Consider the following 10,386-nt stretch of genomic DNA (forward strand, 5'->3'; position numbering starts at 1 on the left):
ATACTGTCCAGAGGAGAATAGATGAATGAGAGAACAAAATGCTAACAAGGTAACAATGACCCCAGAAAAATATACACTGAACAAATCAGAAGAGACCTAAAACCGGGGGAAAAGAAAGGGAAAGAAAGAAAAAAGAAAAAAAAAGAAAAAGATTAACAAAAAAAACCCCCAAAAAACCCAGAATATGATCACATATGATCAGGCTGGTGCATAGATCAGTGCCACACACTAGATTTTGGGCATATTTTGGTCTCTTAGAAGAAAGTGCCTCCCAAAATTTTTTAAAGAAAGAAAAACGTATATGTACAAAAATAAGGGTAAATATGATAAAGGGATGGAATATGACTGTAAAGGTGAAAATTATAAAAGATTTTATAAAAGGAATTGATAAGTTGTTTGAAAAAAGAAAGATGAGGATTTAAAAAAAAAAAGAACGAATGTGATCAGGCAGGAGACTAGAATAATGCCATACACTAGAGATTTGGGGCATATTTTGGTCTGTTAGAAGAAACTGTATCTCAAAATTTTAAAGAGAGAACAACTTATATATATACCAAAAATAAGGTTAACTACTATGAAGGTATAGAATATGACACTAAAAATGGAAAATAAAAATTTTTTTGAAGGATTGATAAGGTGTTGGTTGAAAAAGGGAAAAAGAAAAATAAAAAAAAAAGAAATTAAAAAAAATTAACTTTGAAAGACTAAAGAATCATGGGGGAAAAGCCGTGAATTCTATGGGCAGTATTCCCTTAGCGCTGGAGTTCTGCTGTTCTCATTGATGGGTAAACTTGGTCTTGGCTGGCTGTTCTTGCTGATCTTCTGGGGGCGGGGCTCGTTGCTTTGTTTTCCAAATGTCTTTGCCGGAGGCGGAATTGCCCCGCCCTTGCTGGGTCCGGGCTAAGTAATCTGCTTGGGTTTGCTCTCGGGAGCTTTTGTTCCCTGCAAGCTTTCTGTACAGCTTTGGAGGACGAGAGTGAAAATGGCGGCCTCCTAATCTCCGCCCCAGAGGAGCCAAAAACTCGTGGCCCCACTCCTCAGTGCGCCCCCAGAGAAAAGTAGTCAGTCACTCCCATCTCCCTGTCTCCGGCCTCACACCACTCTCACCCGGCCTGTGACCGAGCATTTCTATCTCTGGCACCCGACCCCGTGTGGAGTCTCCAAACCCAGCAGATCCCTGTGCTGCGCTCCCGCACCGCTCCTCCCGGGGGAGGAAGGGGAGTCTCCCCAGATCTGCCGCTTGTTGGGTCCCTGCTGGAGGAGCAGTGGCCTGACTGAGCCATGGATCACGGTTTATGGCCACCCCGAGCTGCGCTCCTTGGCTCCGTCTCTGCAGCCGGCTTCCCCACTCCGATACCTGGGAGCTCTGCCGCACTCAGGCACCCCTGGTCTTTCTGTGACCCCGAGGGTCCTGAGACCACCCTGTCCCAGCGAGGGTTCCACCCCCGGCTTAGTCACTGGAGTGACGTCCCTCAGCGGAGCCGACTTCTAAAAGTTCCGATTTTGTGCTCCGCGGCTCTATCACTTGCCAGAAGTGGCCAACGGAGGTCCCCTCCCCCGCCGTCTATCCTCCCGAATATCGCCTCGGATTCACTTCTCCACACGTCCTACTTTCCAGAAAGTGGTTGCTTTTCTGTTCAGAGAGTTGCTGCTATTCTTTTCTTTGATCTCCTGTTGAGTTCGTAGGTGTTCAGAATGGTTTGATCCCTATCTAGCTGAATTCCTGGGACCAGACGAAATTTAGGTCTCCTACTCCTCCGCCGTCTTAAACTATGTTTCTTTAATCTTTTGTTTGAATCCTTACCATTGCCAAGGACATCCCACAAGTCATAGTGCTGAGAGAGGAGGACCAGCGCAGAGAAGGTGAACCCTGTAGGGATTCACTACCCGTCTGTCACCACCGAGATGATGAAGGGCTGGGTTAGGGATTTTTATAATTAGGGATAAAACTATTTTACCTTCATTCCAAGGTACACTGGGGGCCCAGAAAGAAAGAAGGGTACCAGGAGAGAAATAATTCTAATTTGCGTTCCTGAGATAGAAAGGATTCTCCTTCCCATCCTCCGATCCTCCCTTCCTTCTCCCTCCCTCCTTCTCCCTTCCTTCCTGCCTTCCTTCCTTCCCTCCCTCCTTCCTTCTTTCCTCCCCCCCTTCCTTCCCTTCCCTCCTTCCTTCCTCCCTCCCTCCCTTTATCCTTCCCTCTTTGTTCCCTCTCCTTTTCCTTCTTTCAAACAATTTATTGAGCACATGAGGTCCTGGTGATGTGCTTGTACAGAATTATCATCCAATATGTGTTTACTACTATGATAGATGTTCAGAGTGCAGTAGGAGGATCTGTGCTTAACTGGGGAAGGTATTGTGATGTGAAAAAAAAGAAGGGCATTTGGAGTCAGAAAAATCTGGGTGACATTTAGATTCTGCATCTTCCTAGCTACGTAGCCTTTAATGAGTTATCTCTAAATCTTACTTTTTTTTAATCTGTTCATTTGGAACATCAATATTTATTGAACACTTACTATATACTAAGTACATCATGTGTATTATTTTAGTTGATCTTCACAAAAGCACTGTGGAAATAATATCCTCTTTTTATGGATGAACAAATGGAGGAGGCACAAGTTCTGTCCCTTTTCCAAGGTTACACAGCTGTTTTATTATTACTAAAATATGGTAAGGCCAATAAATCAGAACATGATTGCTGTTGAAAAGATAGTTTGTTACACTCACAGATTCCAAGAGAAGGGGCATACCATACCACGGCCGGGTAGGGATAGGGTGGTGGGGGTACATGGGGAAGCCTCAGAGTCCATCAGGAGACAGAGGGAGAGGAGGAAACTGTAGGCAAGGGCCTTTCCTGTGATTTCCATGGAAGGAACAGGAGATGCAGGGAAGTAAGTTTAGGACTGGCTAGTCTGAGTAACTAGTGGGTTTTGGGGTTTGTGTGCTATTCTGTCTTGTCTTGGTACTTGGCCCTGGGGTGTTTAGGGTAGGCAAAGAGTGGCCTGGAGTGCGAGAGCCCAGTAAAGGAGGTGCTTAACGGTGCAGACTCTGGACGGTTGGCTTGCATTTGAAAAGCATGCAGTTGTTGACTATCTCTAGGAATTGGCTAACCTTGGGAGGCACAGTCTCTTCATGGTCAGTAGGGCCCCAGATGTCAGAGCCTCAGAATGCAGGAAATAAATAAATGGTTAATACAACAGCTTGTGAATAAGCGATGAGGCTGGGAGTTGGATACTGGTTTCTTGACTCAAACCTGAGTCCTTAATATTCTGTGCTAGGATGCATGGAAGGGCCTGGGTGAGCATCTGAGGACATGACAGAGGACCTAGAACAGGAGTCAGTTGTTACTATAGTTAGTTACTATAATTTGCTTGAGCTGGTTTACTGAATAAAACCAAGGCTCTGCCTTTTTGTATGTCTTTGCATCTGGGCCTTCATATACCTGAAGCATGGTTAGCTGCCCCTGACCCCCTGACAGAGTATGTGAGGTGCTATACTGAGATTAGCAGAGGAGATAGCAAAGATTTCTAGAAGAAAGATGGCTGTGGTCATTATGACCTGGTTTTATAGAGAAAGTGTCTCCTTCTTATAAAGAATTTCCAGAATCACTAGTTGCAGTAAAGACTAAAAACTTTGAGGGCTACTCTGGACCACTTTAACAAAATTCGTTGAAGTGGGCTGCAACTCATGCTAGTGGGCTCTGTGTCCAGGTGTGTGTGCTTGGTGTGGTGTTTCTTGTTCTCCTCTGTGTGGCTGCAGCTTGGGCTTTGCCTGATCTAGCCTGACAGTGGCCTCAGCTTTGGAAGAGCTACAGAAGGATCTAGAAGGGGTGAAGGTGCTGCTGGAAAAGGCCACTGGAAAAAGAGTATGTGATGCCTTCACAGCTGAAAAATCCAAGATTGAGACAGAAATCAAGAAGAAGATGCATCAGAAATCAGGGAGAAAAGCAGAACTCATTTGACAATGAAAAGCCAGCTTCTGCGGTTGCTCCCATTACAATGGAATATACAGTGAAAATCAGTAATTACGGATGGGATCATTCAGATAAGTTTGTGAAAATCTATGTTACCTTAACTGGAGTTCATCAAGTCCCCATTGAGAATGTGTGGTGCATTTCACAGAGAAGTCATTTGATCTTTTGGTAAAGAGTCTAAATGGGAAGAGTTACTCCATGACTCTTGAAACCCATCTCTGTGGAAGGCAGTTCAAAAAAAGTCAAGACAGATACAGTTCTCATCTTATGTAGAAAGAAGGCAGAAAACACATGGGACTACCAGACTTAGGTTGAAAAAGAGTGCAAAGAGAAGGAAAAGCCCTCCCATAACACTGAAATGGATCCTAGTGAGGGTTTGATGAATGTTCTAAAGAAAATTTATGAAGATGGGGATGATGATATGAAGCGAACCATTAATACAGCCTGGGTGGAATCAAGAGAGAAGTAAGCCAAAGGAGACACAGAATTTTGAGACTTTGAAGTCATTTTGGGAACTTTGATGGGGAAATATTGATGTTTCCAATAAGGGAATGTTGGTGAGCTACACAGAGAAATTTGACAGATAACTACTTACAGAGTCTTCTAAGTGAAGGCAATGAATTCTCCTATTTCCTCCTGGAGGATTTATTTAAATAAAATAGGCTTATTAAACCCTTCTGCCAAAGATAGTTTCCTTAGTAATCTAGGCATTTTCTTCAAGAAAGGTTAATATTGCATTCTTGTGTGAAATGTGAAAAAGCAAATCTTGCCTAATGGTAATGCTGCATGGTGTGTGTTTTTGTTCAGCTAAGAGGTGGAGAACAAAAGTTACTGTTTGCCTGTAAGTTCTTGACATCAGCTCCTGCCAATGGAAGAATAAGTAAAAATAAAACCTGAATTTTTACATAAAACACAAATCTGAAAAAAAAAAATCCATTGACGTGAAGGGAAGTTTTTTGCCCTCAGTGCTTCTTCTGAGGACGCTTCAGGCCAATGTGGACAGACTTACTCTGACAAAGGAGGGTGAGCAGGGAAGCTGGTGCCCTGTTGCACCATTGTTCCACTTAGGCGCTCCCTCTTTCCTTTGTCGGAGCCCCTGCACAGTGCAAGTTTATTATCAGGGTATCTGCCCATTGGCCAGATGCTGGAAGCTAAGCAGGATACAGGAATTAAGAAATAGGACCTCACTCATGACTGTACCATTGGGACAAAACTGAGAGTGCCTTTCTGAATTCAGGAAAGATCACCCCAGAATTGGCTTAGTGACAAATATAACTGTAGGAGAACCTGTTTTTCATTAGCTCAACAAATTAATTGCTTCTTTACACATGTAGTTCTGAATTGTTTACCAGTATACGACATTCCTGAAATTTCACAAGCTCCCTTTAAATAGCATACTTTTATTTTCAGGCACTGTTGAAGAATTCAGTGAAAATCAATTTCTGCTTATGAAAATAGAGTCCGTATTATTTATTTGCTGCAACTCGATTTGCTGTGTGTGAGGATAGCTTAAATACACATTTAGTTGAAGAGGACTTCACTGGACTATGAACCCTAATAAATAGGGATTTTTTTCTAGTTTTAATTCATAAGGTAGTAAGTTTATACCATTTTTAGGAGTGTGAAAATAAATATAAGTTGTTTTTAAAAAATACAAACCACTTGATATCTCTGAAGACATCTTTCACTAGAAAATTTGGAATCTTTAGAATGAAAGCCACAGGAAAATGAATATATTTCCCCTTAAGATAGTGAAAAGTAGCTTTTAGATTGGAAATATCAGGGTTTCTCTAAAGGAACCTCGGCCAGAAGATGGAGAAAGTTTTCCAAAATGACAATGATTAATACAAATATCAGAGTCAATACAACACGCTCTTAAAATGGAATGGGGTTCTCAGGGCAGCAGAAACATTTGAATGATGGAGCCAAGGAGTGACAACCACTGTGGTGTGAGTTATTATTTATTCTTTGAAGTTTAAAGATCTGATTTCAAGCAAAAGTCAGTATTGTTTAGAACAAATTCTATTTTGCTAAGATCGCTCCTTTAGTATTTAATCAAAGAAAGGCTGGAAGGAAATTTGCTTTTGTGCAATATTCTGATGTGGGAGCCATTCTAATAAGGGACGCAGTGAGCATCCTGTCTTATAGATAATTCATGTGGTGGGTGATAGGATTTGTAAACTGAAAAAAAAAAAATCTCTTGCTGCACGAAAGTGATTATTCCCTATAAATGCATTTCAGTGATGATTCACTCCAAGAATATACTTGAAGTGTAGTTGAATTTTGTATTGGGAAATTGCCCTCTTTGGAAAGACTGCAACTAAGGACCATTCCTCCATCCACAGACCTCCTCAAACATTTGCTTCAGTTTTAAGCCCAACTTGAGTCTCATGTAAGATTTGGGTTGTTGGGTTGAATTTGGGTAGTGTCTTCCTCACATGGATGGTTTTGCTGGTGGCTTAGTGTCTCTAGAACTAGATGGACTTCCATCAGGGAAGAGAATATTAGCCTCGAGTTACTAGACTAAGCCAACTGAGAGGAAAGAGATAAAATGGGAGCGATTTGGACAGACAGATGCTGGTTCAAGGGGGAACTTGCTTCTCATTACTCATTGCCTGACTCCCAGGATTAGGCCATTCTATTGTTTTCTGTTTGAGACCACGATGGCTTTTATAAATTTAAGACACATGTAGTAATTCTTTGTAGTCTCTCAGAAACATCCAACTAAAAGGTTTTAATCAACCTCCAGAAGTTTTAGAAATGTTCTTGTGTAGTTTTAACGTTATGTGGGTCAGTAAACAGGGCATCTCAGTTTGGAGCATTTCTGTTGATGATGAGTGGCCCCAAACCAATCCCAGTGTTTTATCATTTGGATGTCTTTGATTCCATAAGGACAATTCATATTTATGCTCTAGATAATAAAATCATGTATTAGAAATCCTCCCAAAGGTATCTGACCTTCAGAGGTACTGAAATGTCCTTGTTCGTTGCAATGAGTTACACATCTGTGATGCACTTTCAGCTTTATAGCAGAAAATGACCGAGATGTTGCCTAGGGGCAGCACTGACCACCTAGATAGTGAGAGAAAGAATATAAATGCTGTGGATCTATAGGTTAATGTTGAACCTTTGGGGGAGACTGGCAGGGACCACAGCAGCAGTGGCCACTCCGCCTCTGTAACCACAGCTCAGTTCCACCCTAAAACCTTCCTGAGGAATCTGGGAACAAGAGCATAATGTGGGGGTTATTTTGGATTAGGAACCTCACCCAGGGAGAGCTCACCTACTCTTATTGTCTTGACAAAGTTGGGAAGATGCACTGAGGTGACCTTGCCTCTTTGCCCTCCCCCTCTTTTTTTTTAATGGCTTTTTCATTTGTTATTCTCTCCAAATGTCCTCCCCTATGACATTAAATTCTACCATTTTGGCACCCACTAGTTCTTTGATTCTGCTTGACACGCAGAAACCTTGCTCTGTGGGACATGAGTGTCTGATCTCACCCTGACCAATGAGCCTGTCCTTTCACCCCTTTAAATCCTGCTTTTACTGGGTTGGCTAAGTATATTTTAGGTGTATGATGCAATAGACACAGAATTTGTTAACGCCTCTACTTTGTTAGATCTTTCAAGTCATTCGAAATAGTGCAAATAATAGGGTTTTAAAACTTGGGAGGCTAATGATGCAATAAATCCAAATTGCATTTCTTTGTGCTTCATTCAGGTAGAAATAAGTGTGTGGCCAGTGATATTTTTCTGCCTTGTATGGTGCAGTCATTTGAGGTGAGTATTTTCCTTGCTAGGCACATATGCACTCTCTCTGAGTGCATGAGAAGGCATAGAATTTCTAGACAGATAGAAAGCTCTTTCAGTTTTTATTGTACCTTTTCCCACATCTAACCTATTGTTTTAAGACAAAGAGAAGACTAGCAGGACTATTTTGAAAGACATTTTCACAAACATTTCTCTTGGGAGTGTAAATTGGTACAAAATTTGTGGAAGGCCATTCAGCAATGTATTTTAAAAGCCTTCAAGAGCTCATACCCTTTGAACTCAGTAATTTCACTGTTTTGAATTTACTCTAAAGAGAAAAGAAATCACAAATATGCAGAAAGATTTATATTTCAGGGTTGTTCACGTCAAAGTTAATAATAGTGAAACATTAGATACCCTCTATGTGTCCAATAATTGAGAAAGATTAAATAAATTGTGACACATATATATGATGAAATATATTTATGCATTTAAAGTCCTATTTATATATGAAACTCAAAGGAATAACCAACTCCTGATAATAGTTATTTCTTGGAAGTATGTGGGACTATTTTATTTCTTCCATTATATGTTTATTTACTTTACAACTTTTTCTGCCTTGCATATTTATTGGTTTTTAAATGAGGAAAATAGTATAAAAATTAAAATAAGGAAAAGTCTTTGTTCTCACTGTTCTTAACTGGAACCATTAACTACATTACTAACTTTAAACAGTTGATTATTCATCTTTTTGATGATCTGAGAATTTTATTCTTTTTTCTTTTTTCATTCCTGGAGCTCAGCTTCTATCAATATCACTATTTATTAGCCCTGTGATTCAAAGTGAATGAATAGGGACAAGAAAAGGCAGATTCCCAGAACCTTCCTATAGGCTGGATTTGAATTATCACCTTTATAGTAAGAAGTAAGGGAAAGTCTTTTTGTTAATAGCAATTTTTTTTAGAATAAATTCTTTTCGTAGAGGTTAAATGTTGAGATTTTATGAGAACCAGCAGCAAAGCTTCTGACTGGCTTCTAGTTCTTTGTCTTTTCTAAAAGAGAATGTAGGAGCAGAATACGTGTGGGCAGAATATCAGAATGGCTTCCTGCTGAGTAAGTGTAACTACCAGAGGGCTTCTTCCTAGGAGAGCCCAGGGGAGAAGAGCTTATTGACCTGATGCAAAAGGCTTATAATTACCTTTACCCCTCACCTCCTTTTTCTCTAATCTAGTCTCTTCTAACAGTTTCTCAGCCACATGTTTGATATGCTTGAATATTTAAAAGATTTCAGCTATAGAGTCTTGAGCAAGAAATGTACTTCAACAACTAATCGCTCCATGTAATGATGATGACGTCAGGCATGAAAATTACATCCATATGTTTGGTGAAAAGAATCGAGTTCTTATAAATGTATGTTCTACTTGGTAGGCATATAGAATTTTCTGTTTTTATCATATTAACATAGTCAGTACCATGGCCCTTTTTGTTTTGTTGTTGGCCCGGAACAATGGAAAATGAAATATAAGAAATTACACAGGTCATGTGCATCCCAGTCTTGGCTTTTTATCTTTTAAAATGTCTGATGGTTAAAAACTTTTCTTTTAATGACCTTTATGTAGGCTGAAATGAGTTGATTTATGTCTTACTGATTAGCCCAAGAGAAGTTGTTCTTGATTGCTGCAGTGCTCAAAGCCCAAAATTGTTTTATTAAAGTTGAAGAGTTTGAAATGAGTCTTACAACTTCTCCTTCCTCACCACACTATTCAGTCATGATTGCATCTAATCTCCGCTGGATGAACACACTTATGGCATTGATAGGGAATTCAAATTCTTGTAGGAAAAGCAAGCACTGTGGCCCATCAAGATCCATTCAGGTACCACGTCTTAAAAGTACATTGGCTAAAACATCAGATCCATAATAAGACAAAGCTCATGCACTCACAGGCGAGCGCTGACTACATTCTGAGTGAGTACATTGCTGTGCTGAGTTTTAGAAAACATTTAGATTGCTTAATATTGAGTAGTCTGTGTTGAAATGATTTGCAAGAGGCCTCTAGAATGTGGGTACCTTCTTATGCATCCACTTAGGAAGTTAAATGTTTTCTTTTTCTAATTATAAAAGTAAGTGACGTTCATTGTAGAAAATTTGGAAAATCTACACAGGTTCTAAAAAAGAAAATTCAAATTACCTGCAATCCCTAACATAAAGGTAAATATTGTTAGCATTGTTTTTTTCTAGTCCCTTTTCTCCTGTATATTTTTACATTTATTGTAGTTGAGATCCTTAAGTATTATAGTTTGCTTTTTTCACAAACATTATATCATGATTATTTCCCTTAGCATTAAAAGTTCTTCAAAAATATGTTTTGGATTTTTACTATTTAATCATAGAACCTCAAGAATTCCCTATTTTTGCACAGCTGGATTGTTTGCAGGTGTTAATTATTATAAATAATGATGTATTGAACATCTTGTGCATACATTTTTGCTCATATACTTAACTGATCCTTTAGGACAGATTTTTTTAAAAGTGGAATTCATGATGCATTTCAATGGTACATTTACAAAATTTTAAATTCTCATCATCTCAGGTGCACCATACGTATTTCTGTTTTATAGCACATCAGATATATTCCCTGGGAAATGATGAGGCTGAAAGTGGAA

At 39.8% G+C, this 10,386-nt stretch overlaps 1 pseudogene; it reads left to right on the top strand.

Annotated features, from left to right (window-relative positions):
- The first annotated feature begins 3,793 nt into the window (after positions 1-3,793).
- LOC114225557 (calcyclin-binding protein pseudogene) lies at positions 3,794-4,466 on the top strand (annotated as a pseudogene).
- Positions 4,467-10,386: the final 5,920 nt, after the last annotated feature.

This window comes from Eumetopias jubatus, unplaced genomic scaffold (genome assembly GCF_037043125.1).
Source record: "Eumetopias jubatus isolate StellerSeaLion01/CBP00866 unplaced genomic scaffold, mEumJub1_p1.0 scaffold_2, whole genome shotgun sequence".
Taxonomy (NCBI): Eukaryota; Metazoa; Chordata; class Mammalia; order Carnivora; family Otariidae; genus Eumetopias; species Eumetopias jubatus.